The sequence below is a fragment of the Dipteris shenzhenensis genome, chromosome 28 (genome assembly GCF_047967505.1).
Source record: "Dipteris shenzhenensis isolate YYH24624 ecotype China chromosome 28, Dip_SZ_1.0, whole genome shotgun sequence".
In the NCBI taxonomy this organism is placed as follows: domain Eukaryota; kingdom Viridiplantae; phylum Streptophyta; class Polypodiopsida; order Gleicheniales; family Dipteridaceae; genus Dipteris; species Dipteris shenzhenensis.
In genome coordinates, this window is record NC_141623.1 from 12966667 (window position 1) to 12986730 (window position 20064).

The window sequence follows — 20064 nt, forward strand, 5'->3', positions numbered from 1 at the left end:
GGCTACATAGTAGCTCTATGAGGACTATGTCTAGAGCATTGATTTGGAGCTTCTATGCAAAAGGACAATAGACAGTCTACACAATACTTGGTGATCGTTTCAAGGAGTATGTCCATAAATATGAATCAATAGGAATATCTTTTGGGGACTCTAAGAGGGGAGGTGTAACAAGATTGGAACAACTAGATTACGCACTGCGATGCACTGTCATTCTAGAGATGTGTCACAGTTCACTCACCAGCCTTCAGATATGGGCCTTGATTTGGTAGGTGTTTATATGCTTCACACTGTGGGTTTGGGTGGCATGCGAAAAAGGGAAGAGGCGATGTCATGGCAAATCAAGAAAATTATGGGACCTTGTCAAGGGACCAGATATGCAAGAAACTCTCAGAGATCAATGCGAGGTAAACAATGAGAAAGGACTCAGTTAAATTGGTGATACAATTGGAGATGAGTGCATCCATCATGTAGATGTTGTTCTCAAAGTGAAAGATGCATGGGAGGATCTAAACAAGGTGTTTGGCATGGACTCATGCCATTCCAATGTCAATCTCTTTATGCATCTTTATAGTCTGGGTACAATCCAAATGAAGAAATCACCAGTCATCTCAACAAGCATGAAAGCATATAGCAACAACCATTCTTAAGCATATATTCAATGATGATGATTTTAATGCCATCCTTCTCTTGAGCTATGATGTTGAGGGATATAATACAATAGCGGATACATTGCCAAATGCTAGTGGATACATTGCCTAACATGGAAAACCTCACATTGTATGACATAAAGGCATCTCTCCCAAAGAGAGAGGGAAACTTGACGAAAGAGTAAGCTCCCACTATGTCAATACAAGATATAATCAATGTATTTTTTAGACAAAAGGTTAGTATCCATGAAGCACTTCATGAGAAAAATGTACTTTTGTGGCCATGAAGCACTTCATAAGGAAAATCCCAAATGCAACATCTATCACCGTATGGTCATGATGAAAGAAATTGCTACCACAACAATCAAGTCAAAATTGTATCCAAACCACTCCTTTAAAATAAACTGTCACTCCAATCAAATCCCAGTATGTATCACCATCTAATGAGCATTTATTCTAAAATCTAGAATGTAATATCTCACTCTAACACCATATGATGTAACCAAGGGAGCCAAAAGTCCTACATTCTTGCTACACCACAAGTTATAGATGATATAGGACTAAGGGGGGGGCTCTACACTACATTCCTATGGACATAGGACATGGTAATGACCAGCCTAGCATCAAGGGGTTTGTTGAATAGTTGATGGATAAGCATATTGTGAGTTCACAATAGAAGAGTGGTAGAGTAGCAATTGGAGAGAAATATTTGATTGGATGAGAGTCATGAGAAAGATTGTGGTTGGGGGAGCTAGATAGAGTAAGGATGAAGATAAGCTAGATTGTGATTCAGTAAGCTAGATAGGACTAAGGAATATAAGCCTCTAAGGCTATAAAGCTATGTACACTGTCATTTGATTTAACAAGAAATACTTTTTTCATTTTCTTGTAATTGATCCATTCTACCCACCTTGATTCTCCCCCTCCTCTCTTTCTCCCATAATGATTTTCTTCACAAAATATATCCATAAATTTTGTCTTCTTGTTCCCTTAGCTCGTTGTGGTGGACTCAATGGTGGATTGGCTCCAAATCTAACCATCTCCACTTGCTAGATACACTCGGTTATGTCTTTCTCCTTGTGATGGTGATGATGATCCTCTGCCTTGTTCTCGCCAAAACTCACCAAAATTCAATGGACATGGAGTCTTTTGACTCTCTCAATCACTTTCTTCTAAGACTTCCTCTCTTTGTTTCACATTGCTAATGGTGAAATCATTTTCAATGATCATCCCTAGCCTTCTTGCTCAAGTTTTATTATTACAATCAATGCTTCTCTTTGTTATTGGTATCTTAGTTGATGTCTTGTTCTTGCATCGATCGGCTCTGATGCCACAAGTTGATTTGCTTGCACTCCACGAGGTTCTTCAATGCAAACCACTTTGCATATTGTCAAGTGTTAACATCAAATTGTGGACATATGTGCTAGTGCTTTGATATGTCACATGTCCTTTCTTTTTTTTTCCATGAAAAGTAATATATGTCCCTTCATTTTCATCTGGGTGTGTGGGTAACATGACTAGTGGGATGTTGCCTTCATCGAGCAATATGAATTGTTGTGCAGTGAATACATAGTGTGGGGACACGGGGGCAATGCACAATGCAAAATGTAATGATGAGTAGAAAGAGAGGGGTAAGATATGCACATGAATGGGAGATAAACTTGTTCCATTACATATCCCAAATAAGCAATTTAATTAAAACGGCTCAAAATCACATTCTATGCACTTCTTTAGCCTAAGTAAAGACATCATCTTGGACAAGCAAGCAAGGAATCCAAGACCGATAGACTTTTCAGCATCATGAGATGCCATTTGACTTAATGGAAAGGTCTTACCAATCTTATACTTCATGCTCAGAACTATCTAGCTCTATACAATACTGATGTATGAACAACATACAGACAATGACCCTCTTTTGACAAAAAATTTATTATAATAGCATAGTCAGTCGTTTAGTTGACTTTACAAAATAAGCATTGAATCAAAAGGACCTTAAGGAAATAATTCTGCCACATGTCTTTAAGTTAGAACATTTTGACCTAGATATGCGCTTCATTGAGGGTCAGAAACTCTTTGTCCACTCTCCTTTGTTCCTATTCATCTAAACAAAAATTGAGCCCAAACTTTATTCCATAGGCCTTGTTTTAGTTTTGATGCATCTAGAAGTATTTCTTTCCAATTAGCTGCTCCCCTATCTAGAATAAAACTATTTGCCAAACTTTTCAAATTGAAATAAATAATACCCCTTTCTTAGAAACCTTCACATTTGTTACTGTTGACCCGTTTTTTGACCCAATACCCTAGAATCCAATCTATCAAATCCTCATGTAGATAGTCATCAATTTTCATATTAATACACTTACCCAAAGAAGGAGGAGACAACACTCTTCTAAATTCTCTGCTCTTAGTGCGAAGTTGTAGTTGACTAGTTTGTGCACTTTATTTCAACCAAGATGACTTATGCATCTTGATCACTTCTTTCTTGCATTTAGCTTCTCTATCGAGACCTTCTTGGCTAATAAATCCTCCAACAACACATTTATACATATTGAAAGGAATGCCTCCTTTATTATTTTTAATAGGTTCCATGTTATAGGGCCATGAAATAGAGCAGGTTGCTATTGTATAAGCTAGCAATCAGTAGGGTCCATGTGGCCAGGGCATTTGAATGTTGCAAATAGGGACTAGTGGTGGAAATTTTTAAGAACCGTATATTTCACTAAGCGTAGAGTCTTAGTGCACTATTTTTTCCATTGATGAATCATGACCTATCAAATCAAGGTATGTGATTGTGATTCACATGTGGGTTTGATAGTATTAATATCGTGTTGTTTATTACTAGTTATATTAGCTACATTTAAAGTGTATTCAAACTAATTATAGAAGCTATAACCACTCCCATTACCTACTATTTAGTACTATTTAGTAATATTTAAGTAAGGAATAGTACTATTTAGTAAAACTTGATTATTGATTAACAATCATGATTGTAATAGCATTCAAAACTTATAGAAATACTAAATTTTAGTATTTTTACACAATAAATTTCATCTTTGGTAGTACAAAAGGGATAGTAGAACTAAATAATTGCTTAGTGTTATTTAATACTACTATTAAACAATCATCTTTAGTAGTGAACAATTGCTCAGTGTTTGTAGCACCTTACATATCAGATAAGACACTATGGGTAATCATAGAGAATTGCATAATGGATAAAGAAAATATATACTCATGCACAAATGGAAATACATAGAGAAATCAAGAGGAAAGCCCATCTCTGCAGGGGATCCCATTATATAGTCCACAACACTACTGCCTCTCCCATGTTGAAATCAAGTAAAGCCACCTAATGCGGGCCATTTGTCAAGACCATTATAGATAATCAGATCATGCATCTTTCCGAGGTCCAATAGGGCCTGTCCATAAAAAGTGAGTGATCCTCGTTTATCAGTTGAAACTCGTAGCATACCTACCTCCTCAAGGTTAATGTCTGGCAGTAGAGTGGAATCATCCCTGAAGTCAAGAAGTGGTGCCTGATGAGCCCCTATCCTCGTGTTGAAGTCCCCAACTATGAGGACTTCCCCATGGCTAGAGAAGTCAATAATGGACTGGTAAAGAGCAGTGAATGGGGATGCCTCATCCTCCCCTTGAGTATCTCTGGCAAAATGAGAAGTGTTGGGGGGGAAGGAGCAAACTGCAATAAACTAATCCCGGCTATCCATGTGTCGAATCAAGATCTAGAGAAACTTGGAGTGTGGATCTCTTTACTCCACTAAGATGGCCCACAAAAGTGTGGATCTGTAAAGGAATGTGACTCCTCCTGACCCTCAAACCCCTCCTGTATCCCTCATCTCATCTCTGTAGGCAAACTCCCATGTATACCCATTGACTACTAGTAGTGGGCGCTCTAGACTCTAATTTGTCTCTGTGTAAAAGACTATGTCGTGACCTATATAGGATTCCGAGAAGTTCCATGGTTTTGACCATAAGGTACCATTATAGTTTCAGATGGTACAGGATAGTCTGGGTCTCATAGACCCTGCGCTTGATATTGCAACTCTCCTATGGACCCATGTAACACATCCAAGAATCCTAAAATGCATTTGCTAGGTTGCCACTGCTCATAAGATGAAGGATATATATCTGAAAATAAAAATAAAGACATTGAGGTTCAGGAAGTTATCTGATTATGAAATACAAATTTTCAATGAAGTCACTTACAATTTGGCCTGTGTTGTGGAAGATAAGTCAGATAATTCTCTCGGAACACAAGCTCTCTATGCATGTACACATGTTGAACCAATATTTCCTTTATTGATTTCATCCCCTCCTTGTTTCTAAGACCTTTCACCCTACTCTTCCAAGATGCCAAAAAGAGATTACTTGAACGTGGCTTCTTCCTTTTGTTTTGTTGCATGACACCCAACTTCCTTTTGATATAGTTAGTCTTTGTAGGATCCATCCACAATAACCTTATTGGCAACATCGATGGAAAATATAGAGGAAAGAGGGCGATGAGTGAGGGAGCTCGTGTCTATAGCTTTGTCCTCGACAGTCTGATCAGCACCGAGGGTGACCACTTACTCATGCGAGATCTTTTAGTCTTCTCTGTTGGTAGGTCTGCCATCTCAGCATCTGAGGGCTCTGAGAAGGACACCTTCTTCCTAGGGTAGCCTGGTCCACGGTTTGGGGAACTTCTCTTCCCGAGTTCAAGGACCTCTACATCAGAATCCTCGGTGCCTAATCCACTTAGAAGATTCACCCTTGGAATATTGGGACATTCGATGCGATAATGACCCTTCTAGTGACACACATAGCACACAACATTGGCACATTCTCTTGGAGGGTGATTGGCTTGATTTCTGATAACTACCACCTCAAGCCGAAGATCTTTTAGGGCCTTGGCTAGGTCATTAACTCTGGGTTCTTTAGCAAGAGGGGCCAAGGTAGCAGGAAGGAGGGGGGCTCGTGGGCGATGCTGGGGAAATCTTCCAAGCAGAGGGTGAGGATATACACCTTATGGAGGGTAAGCACCTGAGGGAGGACCATACATTTCAGGTGGAGGCAGTGGATACATCCTGATGGGGGGTGGGGGTATGCCCCTAAGTTGGACCCCCCAGGTTGTTGTTGCAAGAATTGAGGGGGTTGCGGAGGGACAACCATCTTCTTTGAAGCGGGGTCAAATTTAAATTTATCAAAATTTTGAGCAATCTCATGTGCTAGCACCATGGTTTCTAGATTCTCCCATTTAAGCTTGAGGCGGCAAAATTCATCACTTGCTCCTACTATGAGGTAGCCCAACACATGCTGAGTCATTCTAGCTCAAAATCTGGTGTTGTCCTCCTGCATGGCAATGCATGGCAATTAAACGGTCCAGGAGCACGGCCGCTTGATCCACATATCGACACTCCGTCTCACCTTCTGACTGCTTCAGGTTTTCCACATACAGGTTCACATTCTCCAGCTCTTCTTTGCCAAAATACTCAATCATAGCTACTTTCAACCTTGGGCAGCTTTGGCGAATGTCCTCGGCCTGCTTTTCATACCACACTTGAGCCGAACCCTCTAGAAATGTGGGAAGAACCATCAGCCATCTATCTTCAGTAAGAAAGTTCAGAGAAACACAATGGTGCTTGAAGGCCACAAGATACTCATTTGGATTTTCTTCAATCCAACCATAAAACATGGGAATGTTAGCCATTCTTGGAAAATGGAAAAGAGAGAGGCAAAATGAGGCTTATCTATTGGCAAACAATGGAAAGAGGTAGCTTGAACTGAAAATCACGTGAAGATACATCCACAAAGCACACATAGGCAGGGTAGGGTGTGACTGGTGTATTGTGAAATACTATATGGGAAGAATCTTCAGCATAGAATAGCTCATAGACAATCTTAAAAGGACCAACCCTTCTTGGTCCAGGCATGATATTGCACCCTTCTTTACAGGCGAGGGTTAGAGACATGGCGCTGCATGAGGTTGTTCATCAAGGCAGACAAGAATGCCATTACAAATGTCAATAGTTGGAAAGCTCACATCACCTTCAGCTTCTTCCAATTCTTATAGTCACCATGCTATTTCTTCAAGGGGTGTGTGGTTTGGCATCCTTCTTTTGAGCAATGTCCTTAAGGACCTTTTTGATGATCTTCCAAAGTCGGTAAACTTGTATCGTATATGCACAACACTTAGTTTTATGACGACCACAACCTTTGCATTCCCATGGTTAGAGAGTTACCGTTTATGAGATTTCAACATATAAGCAATATCATTAAACTTTCATCACTTCCTATTTACTGGCCCATTGGTAAGTCTTCCTTTTATGAATGGGGAGGTCTTGGGTTCAATTCCCACTCCTTAATAAAAGAAGAGGAGAGGAGAAGAGAAGAGAAAGAGAAGGAGAAGAAGAAGAGGATAGAGGGGGGGCATGAGGTTTGTTACACACGAACAGTTTTGTAGGCACGATCGACCAGAAGGTGCACGCAATCTATTGCAAGTGCACAAGAACAGTTTTGCGGGTGTGGCACGATGAGCAGAAGATGCACAGCACACCCGTAAGAGAGTGCAGATGGGTGTGCTGGAACCCAGAAGATGCGCACGAATTGCACATAGGCTGGAGGTGTAAAAACAGAGAGAGTATGTAGCCGCGGAGATGGAGAACCACGAGCCAAAGACATGTAGATTGGAGGTGTAGTAGAGAAGTTTTGCAATCAGTGCCACACGTAAGATGACACGGATGCAGATTGGAGGCACAGAAGAAAAGAACCGCACATGGAAGATACTGCAGAACTACACCCAGTCGTAGGAGTAACGAATTTTACACCGCTAGCCATGGAGACTTCAATCCCAACAGCCACACCACTTCTATTAACTAGAAAAGAAATCAAGGCACGAGGCAAGATGCTAGGCATGGCGACGCTCGAGGGCCGTGGAGGAAAAGGGAACTTGAGGGGAGAAGCATTAACATAGGTGTGGAAAAGGGATTAAGATGGGTGGGAATGAAGAGGGGGACTATGGCACAAGGGGGAAAGAAGAGGGGGAGAAGGAGCATGTACATGATGGGAGATGGAATGTAGAGATAGAGACATCAAGGGAAGAGAGTCATGCTTTATTTGAAAGAAAGGATGGAGAGAAATCAAAGTACTAGCTAGGTGGCTTTATAAGAATGAGCGTGTTCATCAAGGAATAGCCCCCTCCTTTTATAGCCAAGAGAGGAGGTCTCTCCTAATAAATGCATCCTTCCACATGCATGGTGTGTGTGGAAGAGTCTCCCATGTGGGCTAGGTGGGTATGCACTCTCAATTGTGTGCGACAATCCTTTGCCTCATTTTTCCACATAAATCAAACCCCATATCCCAAGTCTAAGATACTCCCTTGGTCTCTTTCCAATTTTATAATACGTTCAAACATCTAGGAGGACAAGTGGAGGATTGGCACATGGAGTCTTGCCACTTCATCCTACTTTCCCAATTATTTAACTTGCATTCTTTGACTATCTATGCCCCTCCCCACATGGGCCTATCCTATTTTATAATCCAATATAATATCCATCTCCACCTATTTTATATTACTACTTCTCCCATGGTCCTTGGGCCATATCTCACTAAATGCAGGCATGGGGCTGCCAAGGTGGAGGGGTGGCACATGGAGGAACCATGCCACCTTACCATTTTATATTATAACTACCATGGATTATGTACAACACACCTTATGGGTCCTCTTTTGTGGAAGGGTGGCACATGGTCATGCCTTGCCACCTCAACCCTGGGCCCTATGCACACCATATTTTATTATATTATCGCCATGCATACAAGCACACACATATATTTATGCCTTTTACCTTGGTTAAATTTATCCATAACAACAGTAACATCGAGATGTGTGTGGGTTGCAGGGCTTTTGTAGGATGGAAAGTACTTAATATTCCAAGATTTGATAGGAGCTGTGAAAATTCAATTCATGGGAGTAGCAAAATTTTCAGCCATGGAGTTTTCCCCCTCCGATGATACATGTCAGCAGAATTGGATATCCCAAACAAGTGCTATGTGGCCTAAAATGTTTCAAAACACAAATAGGCCAAAGGACACAATATCGGGTTTGATGCTGTGTATTTATGAAATGGAATGACCTTTGGCATGCTTATGAGCCATGTGCATGGAAAAGAAACAAAAAATTATAAATACTGTTGGATTATTTAAAAGATTTTTATAAATCAAAAAATTGTAAATAGTGTTGGATTTATTAAAATATCTTTGTATATGCACAAATTGCACATTTCTAACTTCTTCCATTTTAGGGTGAATATATATACCAATATCAAAGACTATCAATGTTTTAAGACCACCATACAATAGTCCCACTAGTTTGGATTCCAAAATTTAAATCCGGTTGGGTTTTCAACAAATTGTTATAGAGCATGCCCTCAAATGGGTATGCATTACTTCAACACAACATGGAGGCCCATCAACCCATACTTAATGTTCTCATGTAGGTGTGTCCTTGGGTTGAGGAGAAGCTCACGTATTGTACTTTTGAATGATTACTTGGTTGCATGTATGTACAAAACAAAATCTTGATGTTTTTGAATAAATTGCTATTTAAGACCGTATCAGGAAAAGTGGGAATATCTCGTCCCACTTGTTTTACGACTCTCAATTTTGTTTCGAAAGAACAAAATTTTTGAAACATATTTTCCTTAAACTATATGGCATCAATCTCAAAATTTTATGGAAAAATACCATATTCATGAGTACATATTAAAGCTATTAAGACTAATAAGTACTTCACATTGCAACAATCTATGGAAATTTTAACTTCAAATCCTTTATGATTGCCCATATTTTCAATTTCTTTACAGTATAATTCAAGTATAATTCAATAGTATAATTCAATTATGCTCTATTATTTTGTAGATATTACATTGATTTTTCTCTCTTTGCATGTGCTTGTATAAAAATTTATGAAAGTACATATATTGTATTTGTATTGACAATGATTACATTTAACATGCATATAAAATCATTCTACCTTAGAAATTTATGAAATAATACAAAGAGTATTTTGAAACAAAATCTTCTCAATCAGATGGCATCAACTTTGGTAGTTCATTAAAAACTCCAGAGAGGTATTTTGAAACAAATTGTCCTCAAGCTAGATGGCATTAATCTTTGGAATTTATGAGAAAATATTGCATTCATGAGTACATATTAAAGAGAATATGACCAACATTTTTGACAATTGATGGAAAAGTTGGCTTCAAATCCTTTATCAAGGTCAATTTGCAATTGATTATACTCGAATTCACTTGTATTTGCTTGTTTCATATATGTTACTTTGTAGATATTGCTTGAATGCTTTCGTTTGTTGCATTAAGCACTCCTCTTTTCAAGATCTTTCTTTGCAAACCCTTTTCAATGTTGCCATAAGTCTAAAAAGTTTGTTTCAAATAATTTATCATTTCTCTCATTTTTAATTTGATTATCCTAGAATTCACCTTTATGTGCTTATTTTGTAGATATTGCATTGAATTTTCTCTCTTTACATGTGCTCATATATAAAATTATGAAATTTCATAGATTGTGTTTATATTGACAATGATCTCATTCCACACTCTTGAGCTCCTTTGTCCCCCTTGTAGCCATAGAGTCCTTTATTATTCAAAAATGTCATTTAGAAAACTCTACAAGTTATCAAGTATATGATGGGATGTAAAATCAAAAAACAAAACTAATAAACACCAAGTATAGAAGTGGCATGCATATGCCTACAAATCATACTCAATGAATAACTCCTTTGAAGGATCTTGAATATAAATTGCAAAATGGATTACAAAAATTCGCCTCAAATGGGCACGAATGTATGATGCTCCAGAGCATGAGTACAAGATTTCCATCACGAAGCCATGAATATATGAGGCCACAACAAGGAATCTCAAAAAGGATATATAAACTCATACTCCATATAACAAGGCAGAGATCCTCATAAACCTCTTCAATTGACATTGTGGGGGTTAAAGGTCACTGTGCCTTTACCCCGGTTATGTATAATACTCAAACATATATATAAATGAATGAAAAAGAAGATTATGGTGTTCTGCACCCACCAAAACTTGTGTGGCTCTCTGTTTCTCTCTCTCCCTCTTCCGTTCTTGCTTTCGTTGAGAGCACTCTCAACTGGTATCAGAGCCCGGGTGATCTAGTTGAGCATGCATGAATGCTTGAAGCTCAACAACTCTGTGGGAAGAAGGAGAAGCTCTGTGGGAAGCTTTGTGGGTGACTTTACTTGCATCCAAGTCTGTAGAGACCTTAGAGGAACCTTTGGAAAAGTCACTTTGGCTTTGCGAAATGCTTTTGAGAGCCTATTAAGTGGTTTCAAAGAAAAAGTCGTTTTTTGAGCTTTTTCATGTTCTGTTCAATGACAAAGACTCCGTATTGACTTGTAGAGGCAACTATTGCTTGCTTTTAGTGTCCACTTCACTTCAGGATCTTGGAAACACCTTCATTCTTGAATATGGGGTCATTTCATTGGATTTCTGACTCACTATGTCAGTTCCTACGTTTTTCTCCCCGGGTGTTGGAACTCAAGATTGGAGCAACCATTTGCAGATCTGTCAGTTCCAGTGGACTCAGGAGGTCCTAAAACTTCTATGTTGCTCATCATTAGTACTCCGGTGGAGTTTACAAACAGCTCTATTTCAAAAAACGTTTTTCAGCCCATGTGTTGGACCCAGTGATTAAGACCGCAGTTTCCAACAGTCTGTCCCATTGTGTTTCGAATGCCCAAAAACCCCTACCTATCAGTTCTTGCGTGATTTGATGGAGGATTTTTAGAGTTATAGATCTCTGTGTATTCGATTCGTCTCTCTGTTATGCATTTTTCATTCTAAGGTTTTGAAACCTTAGATTTATGCCACATGGCAGTGGATAAGTGTTGAGTCCCATTTCTCACTCATCGGTTGGGATTTTGGAGTTTCGGTAGAAGAGAGATATTTGCAGATTTTCTTGCTGAGTCTGATTATGCAATGGCACCCATGTTTTGAGGCATCTCAGGTTCTATTTTCAGTAGCAGTCCTTATCGTGGGACCATGATTTCTTGAGCATACCTTATGCAGATCACTCTGATTGCAGTTTGAGCAGTGTGCGCTCATTCGTGGTGTGCATTTGGTTGCAATGGATGATTTATAGGCCATTTGGATGCATTGCAGTCCTTATTGGATGTGCTGATAGGCCCAAATTACCTTGTGGGATGCTATCTTTTATGGACGCTTTGCACATGGATGCTATTTTATGTTGAGGGACAACTTTGACACATTGTAGGTGATGCACTAATAGTGCTATGCTCTCTTGGATGAGATATTATTAATGCATATGCCAGTGGACGGTGTTTATGCTTGAGTCATTTGGAACTTATTGGCATTTTGGATTGCAATTGCAGTTGGCATTTTCTTTTGGGCCAGATTTGCTCATATGGATGCACAGTATATGCACATGAGTCAGATGCTTTGAGACATGAGTTTCGGTGATATTTCACTCTATTATGGCATACACATTTGGGTGCACCTGGTATTCGGTGTGAATCTCTCTTATAGGCACTAGCATTTGGGATTTTGCTTTATTTGCATCATGGCATCCTCTTCCATGTCTGAAAAGGAGTTTTTCAGCATTAAAAAGTTTGATGGGACAAAATTTTCTTTGTGGAAAAAACAAATAAAGGATGTGCTTATTCAAAAGAAGCTGATTAAACCCTTGGCAAGGATTGAAGCTAAGTCTGCAAATATGTCTGAGGATGATTGGAATGAGTTGGATGCATTAGCAAAATCTACTATTAGACTTCATCTTGCAGAGTCAGTTTATTTCACAGTAGTAAATGAGCAGACTACGGAAGATTTGTGGAAGAAACTGTGTGCCACTTATGAAAAGGAAACTGCCTCTAATAAAGTTTACCTCCTGAAGAGGTTGTTTGAGCTGCAGATCAAAGAAGGGGTCTCCATTGCTTCTCACTTGAACAAATTCAATATTATTTTCAGCCAGCTTCAGGCTCAGAAGATGAATTTTGATGCGGAGACTAAGGCAATATTTCTCTTATGTTCATTGCCATCCTCATGGGATGCCTTCTGTACAGCTGTCAGTAACTCTGCACCTAGTGGTGTACTGAAATTTGATGATGTTATGGGTAGCTTATTGGCCGAGGAGATTAGACGGAAGTCTATGGATGGCAACAAGCAGGATGTAGCCTTAAATGTGCAAAGGTGCAAATCACAGTTCAGGGGGAAGTCTCGTAGCAAATCCAGGGCACGAAACATTGAGTGTTACCACTGTGGCAAGAAGGGCCATATGAAAAAGGATTGCTACAAGCTGAAAAGAGAGCAAAAGGATAAGAAAAAGAATGCAAATTGGGGTGCAAATCAAAAGGAAGAGAGTCCAAGGGAGGACAAAGGAAAAGTGAAGATCGAGGACATGAACGTAGTCACACATGATACTGACAATGATGTTCTCCTCATGTCTAGTTTATCTGCAGAGTTGCTTACCACTTTAGATGATGCCTATTCCTAGGATTGGATTTTGGATTCTGGTGCTTCATTCCATGTTACTCCCCATAGGGAATGGTTCTCCACTTATGACAGTGGAAAGACAGGTTGTGTGCATCTTGGAAATGACTATGCATGTGACATAGTGGGAGTAGGTGACAAAGTTTTCTTTTGCAAATGGGTATGCATTTATTTTGAAACATGTGAGACATGTGCCTAAGTTGAACAAGAGTCTTATTTCAGTGGGTCAGCTAGATGATGCTGGTTTTCACACCACTTTTGGCTTTCAGAGTTGGAAAATTCAAAAGGGCTCTATGGTTTTGGCCAGGGGTGCCAAGTGTGGGACTTTGTATCCCTTACATATATCAGGGGTATTTGATCATGTTGTTGCAATAACCGAGCAGCCAAGCACTTCTTTGTGGCATTGCAGGTTGGGGCACATGAGCTAGAATGGAATGAAACTATTATGCCGTTTGGGTTATGTACCGCATTTGAGTTTCTCTGATTTTGAATTTTAAGAGCACTGTCTCTATGGGAAGCAGACTAAATCAGCCCATAAAAGAAGGGGAAAGAAAGAGTTTGAAAAGCTTGATTTGGTGCATTCAGACGTATGTGGTCCCATGCCTACACAGTCATTAGGCTGGGCTGAATACTATGTGACATTCATTGATGATGCAACTAGGAAAGTGTGGGCTTATGCTATAGCTCGACGAAAGAGTGATGTGTTCCAGGTATTTCAAAAATGGCTGGCCTTGGTTGAGAATCAGTCAGGTAGAATGCTTAAATGCCTACGGACTGATAATGGTGGAGAGTATCTCTCTCATAACTTTCAGCATTTCTGTGATACACGTGGGATTAAGAGGGAGCTCACATCCCCTCGTACTCCAGAGCAAAATCCAGTTGCAGAAAAGATGAACCATACCATTCAAGAAAGGTTGCAATGCATGCTTTCCAATGCAAGTCTTTCTGGTGGTTTTTGGGCTGAGGCAATGAAGACTGCAGTGCATGTGATCAATAGATCACCTAGTAAGAATTTGGATGGTGGTATTCCTGAAGAGGCATGGAGTGGCAAGAAGCCCTCTTACTCTCATTTGCATATATTTGGGTGTGAGGCATATGCACATGTGCCAAAAGAGCTTCGAAGGAAGCTAGATCCTAAGTCTAGGAAATGCATCTTTCTAGGTTATGGTGAAAGTGGAGAGATGGGCTATCGTCTCTGGGATCCAGAAGCAAAGAAGATCATACGCAGCCATGATGTGGTCTTCAATGAGAAGAAGATGCATAAGGCACCCATGAGGGATGTGGAAATGAGGAGAATCACTTTCCAGGATGTGAATCCACCTACATATGTTGATAGACAGCAAGTTGTCCATGCACCAAATGTGCAAGAAATGGTACCACCAAGTACTCCCATAAGTATACAATCAAGGGCAAATGATGGCTCATCTATTGGTGGAAATGATGAGCCAAATGTGGCTGATATGCAGGTGGGACAGCAAGCTGAAATGCCCTTGAGAAGATCATCTAGAGTATCTAGACCGTGTGATAGGTTTGTTCCAGGGATAGACTATGTGATGCTTACTGATTGCGAGGAGCCTTCTTGCTACAGAGAGGCTATGATGCGTGAGGATCAACGCAAGTGGGAGTATGCTATTATGCAATCAGAGATGAGTTCACTTATGAAGAATAAGACGTTGGACTTGGTTTCTTTGCCACATGGAAAGAAAGCATTGCCATGTAAATGGGTCTACACAATGAAGGTCACAAGTTATGATATGCCTAGGTACAAGGCCCGTTTGGTCGCTAAAGGGTTCAAGCAAGAGAAGGGTGTGGACTTTGATGAGATATTCTCTCCAGTTGTGAAGATGACCACACTTAGATGCATGCTTGGACTAGTGGCATCTGAGGATATGGAGCTTATGCAGATGGATGTCAAGACAGCTTTCTTGCATGGGGATTTGCATGAGGAAATTTACATGGTGCAGCCGGAAGGCTTTGAAGAAAAGGGCAAAGAGCATTTAGTTTGCAAGCTGAAGAAGAGTCTCTATGGTCTTAAGCAAGCGCCTAGAGAATAGTATCAGAATTTTGATGCTTTTATTCGGTCCCAGGGTTTTAGAAGGAGTGAAATCAATCACTGCCTTTACACTAAAAGGGCTAAGGATAATAGCCTGATAATCTTGGCACTATATGTGGATGATATGCTATTGGCTAGCAAGAATACTTATGAGCTAGATGCATTAAAGGCCAAGTTGCATGAGGCCTTTGATATGAAGGATGTGGGATTTGTAGGTCATATTCTTGGTATGCGCATTAGGCATGATCGGAGTAGGAAACTCCTTTGGCTTTCACAAAAAGAGTATGTTACAAAAGTATTGCAGCATTTCAATATGGAGGGGGGAAGGCAGTGAGTACTCCATTGCCTCCATATGTGAAACTGAGTCATACAGATAGTCCCAAATCACGAGGAAAGGGCCATGATGGCCAAGGTTCCTTATGCATCAGCAGTTGGGAGTCTTATGTATGCTATGATAGCTACTAGACCAGACATTGCATTTGCAGTGGGAGTTGTGAGCCGGTATATGGCTAATCCAAGAAAGAGGCATTGGGAGGCAGTTAAGTGCATCATGAGGTACATGAAGGGTACCAAGGAGATGTGCATCTGCTTTGGTAGAGGAGACATGCGTGTACTTGGGTACACAGATTCAGACTATGCAGGGCATGTGGATAGTAGGAGATCCACATTGCCATGTAAATGGGTCTACAAAATGAAGGTCACAGGTGATGATGTGCCTAGGTACAAGGCCCGTTTGGTTGCTAAAGGGTTCAAGCAAGAGAAGGGCGTGGACTTTGATGAGATATTCTCTCCGGTTGTGAAGATGACCACACTTAGATGCATGCTTGGACTAGTGGTAGTAGAGGATATGGAGCTTATGCAGATGGATGTCAAGACAGCTTTCTTGCATGGGGATTTGCATGAGGAAATTTACATGGTGTAGCCGGAAGGCTTTGAAGAAAAGGGCAAAGAGCATTTAGTTTGCAAGCTGAAGAAGAGTCTCTATGGTCTTAAGCAAGCGCCTAGAGAATGGTATCAGAAGTTTGATGCTTTCATTCGGTCCCAGGGTTTTAGAAGGAGTGAAATTGATCACTGCCTCTACACTAAAAGGGCTAAGGATAATAGCCTGATAATCGTGGCACTATATGTGGATGATATGCTATTGGCTAGCAAGAATACTTATGAGCTAGATGCATTAAAGGCCAAGTTGCATGAGGCCTTTTTTGGGACTTGCAGGTCATATTCTTGGTATGTGCATCACGCGTGATCGGAGTAGGAAACTCCTTTGGCTTTCACAAAAAGAGTATGTTAAAAAAGTATTGCAGCATTTCAATATGGAGGGGGGGAAGGCAGTGAGTACTCCATTGCTTCCATATGTGAAACTGAGTCATACAGATAGTCCCAAATCAAATGAGGAAAGGGCCATGATGGCCAAGGTTCCTTATGCATCAGCAGTTGGGAGTCTTATGTATGCTATGATAGCTACTAGACCAGACATTGCATTTGCAGTGGGAGTTGTTAGCCGGTATATGGCTAATCCAAGAAAGAGGCATTGGGAGGCAGTTAAGTGCATCATGAGGTACATGAAGGGTACCAAGGAGATGTGCATCTGCTTTCGTAGAGGAGACATGCGTGTACTTGGGTACACAAATTCAGACTATGTGGTTATGTGTTCACCTTTGCAGGTGGTGCAGTGTCGTGGATGTCTCACGCACAGAAGTGCATTGCTTTGTCTACCATAGAGGCTGAGTATGTTTTGCAGCCACAGAGGATTGCAAGGAGGCTATATGGCTTGATCAGCTAGTGGGAGATTTGGGGATTCATACAGGTGTACCGACATTACATAGTGATTCCATGAGTGTATTCAGCTAGCACAGAATCCGGTCTTTCATGCAAAGACCAAACACATTGAGGTCAGGTACCATTTCATCAGGGAGGTACTTGAGAACAAGCGCATAGAGCTTGTCAAGGTTCATATAGATGATAACCCTACAGATATGCTGACGAAGAGTCTACCTAGTCAGTGGTTTGAGTATTGTCGTGTATTGATGGGCATTGGATAGTATGCTCATTGGTTGTTCTCCCTGAAAGGCACATTGTCCTTTAAGTGGGAGGTTGTGGGGGTTAAAGGTCACTGTGCCTTTACCTCGGTTATGTACAATACTCAAACATATATATAAATGAATGAAAAAGAAGATTAGGGTGTTCTGCACCCACCAAAACTTGTGTGGCTCTCTATTTCTCTCTCTCCCTCTTCCGTTCTTGCTTCCGCTGAGAGCACTCTCAGACATCACTCTCAAATACCAAGTGCATCTCATCCCTGCCTCCACTCCATATACATCACCCACTCCAAATCCCTTTTCCTCTCTAGAGCTATCACCTAGGTTAAGCTTCATGAAAACAAAAAAGTTTATTAAGTATAGCAGCATTATATAACTTTAAAAAAGATATTTATACTATGAAAGTAGGAGTGTCCAAAGAATTATCACCAATGCAATTAAAAGGTCTACTCCCTTGCTCTTAAGCTTATGAAAAAGAGCCTACATATTATCTGCATAAGAATACTTAAATGACAAGATAGATCAAATGACGTATATTAAATGAAATGCATTAACTGTGACAAAATACTAAGTCATAGATACTTACAAGATACATTGTGACGCTACCATTGCCCATTGCTCCCAAGGTGAGAATGGCTGATCTTTTGTTGTCAAGCTTTCAATGGTGGCTCCACCTCTCAAAGTCTCTCTTAATCTCTTCCTTTGTCAAGATCCTCGTTTATCAAGTGCCAAACGTTAAAGCAAGTGGTATGATATCCTAGAATGGTCAACTAAAGAGATGAATGATCAATTCAACCTTTCTTATTTGTGATTGTGAGCATCCACAAGATGTGACTTACAAAAGTCATATCATTGCTCTGTGTTTTATCAAAATACCTCTTACCTACTTAAAGAAACTTCTAACATCAATGTGAAATATGTTCTCCCACCCAAATCAAGAGTACCCTCGCTAAAATATCAAATTCTCTACATCCTAATCAAAATTTATTAACAATGTCTACCATACTAAAAACACCATTCTCTTTCAATGTATTGCTTGCCTTTATGTCCCATCCAAGGTTCTTCATTGAATCTCATTGGTTGTGCGAGCTTTCCACCATCACCTAAGGTCAATTATGTGATGTCTAGGAGTGTCTATGAAGCAATGATATGCATGAAGATGTGATGTGTAGGAGTATCTATGAACAAATGTGTATATGCGTGTGTATGATTGATTATACATCATATCACATCTTCATAGCTTTTAAATTGAACCAAGGTTGATTTGAATGTGTGTTTGTGTGAAAGAAACTAAGAAAGAATTAAAGATCTATTAACATCTACAAAAAACTTCATGGGTTTATGAGATAAGTACAACATCCAAAAAGTGACTGACTACTTCTGGAGAGCCTCATGGGTTTATGGGATAAGTAGGACATCCAAAAAGTGACTGACTACTTCTGGATAACTAGAGAATTGGGGGAGTGCACAAGGTTTGGCTTGGATAACCATAGAATTGGGGGAGTGCACAAGGCTTAGCTCCTCTCGAGTTGTTATAGGGATAACTATATCTCTTGTCTCATAGATTTCACTTGAGTTGTAACCATGTCCTGCACTTTAGAAACTAGTTGTGGTGTCGGTCGGCATGCATTACATTTTTTTATTACCTCATGGATGACTTCTTACTTTCCATTACCCTCCATATCATGAACTCTCCTTCTTAGAGCTGCAAGCTGAAGCTTCAAGCTCTAGATAATAGATATGCTCGAAGATAGGGACAATAATTTTCACATCGCACAAGGTCGATTTAGATACACTTAGAACATGTGTGTGTGTGTGTGTGTGTGTGTGTGTGTGTGTGTGCGCGTGCGTGTGTGTGCGCGTGCACGTGTGAAAAGCTTAAAATCACATATTCATAGTTTTTAAATCGACCAAAGATCCATTTGAAAATTCTTAGAATGTGTGGTCATCACCATATGATACTTGTTTTCAAATCAACCCAATGACGATTTATATACTCTTAGAATGTGTGTTTATGCATGTGTGTCTGATTATGATTCAGATAACATCTTCCTCACTTTTCAATTCACCCAAGATCATTTTGAGTGTGTGTCTGTGTCTGAATGATAATGCTTCCTAAATTGAGCCAAGCTTGATTTACATGTTGTTAAAATGTGTGTGTGTGTGTCTGTGTGTGTGCATGTGTGTGTGTGATCCAAGGTCAATTTGCATAAGTTTTAAATCGACCGAAGGTCAATTTGTAATATGAGGTCATCACCACATGATGACATGTCTGTCCTTGTTTGTGTGTGACTGATCATGCCTCAGATCACATCTTCATAGCTTATAAATCAACCAAAGAACGATTGCATACTCTTAGAATGTGTGTGTATGTTATGTGCATCTATGTGTGCGCGAAGATTCGAGTCACATCTTCATAGATTTTAAACCAACCCAAGGTTGATTTGCAAGGTCTTAGAATGTGTAGTGGTCACCACATGATAAAAGTTTTCAAATCGATCCAAGGTCAATTCAAATATTCTCTTAGAATATGTGTGTCTATGCATGCGTATGACTGATTATGCTACACATCACATCTTCATAGCTCTTAAAACGATGTCGATGGTCAATTTAAATGTAAATGTGCGTGCGGGTGCACATGCATGTGTGTGTGTGTGTGTGTGTGTGTGTGTGTGCGCGCGTGAGAGAGAGAGAGAGAGAGAGAGAGAGAGAATGTTCTAATCACATCTTCATAGTTTTTAAATCGACCATAGGTTGATTGATATAGTATTAGAATGTGTCTC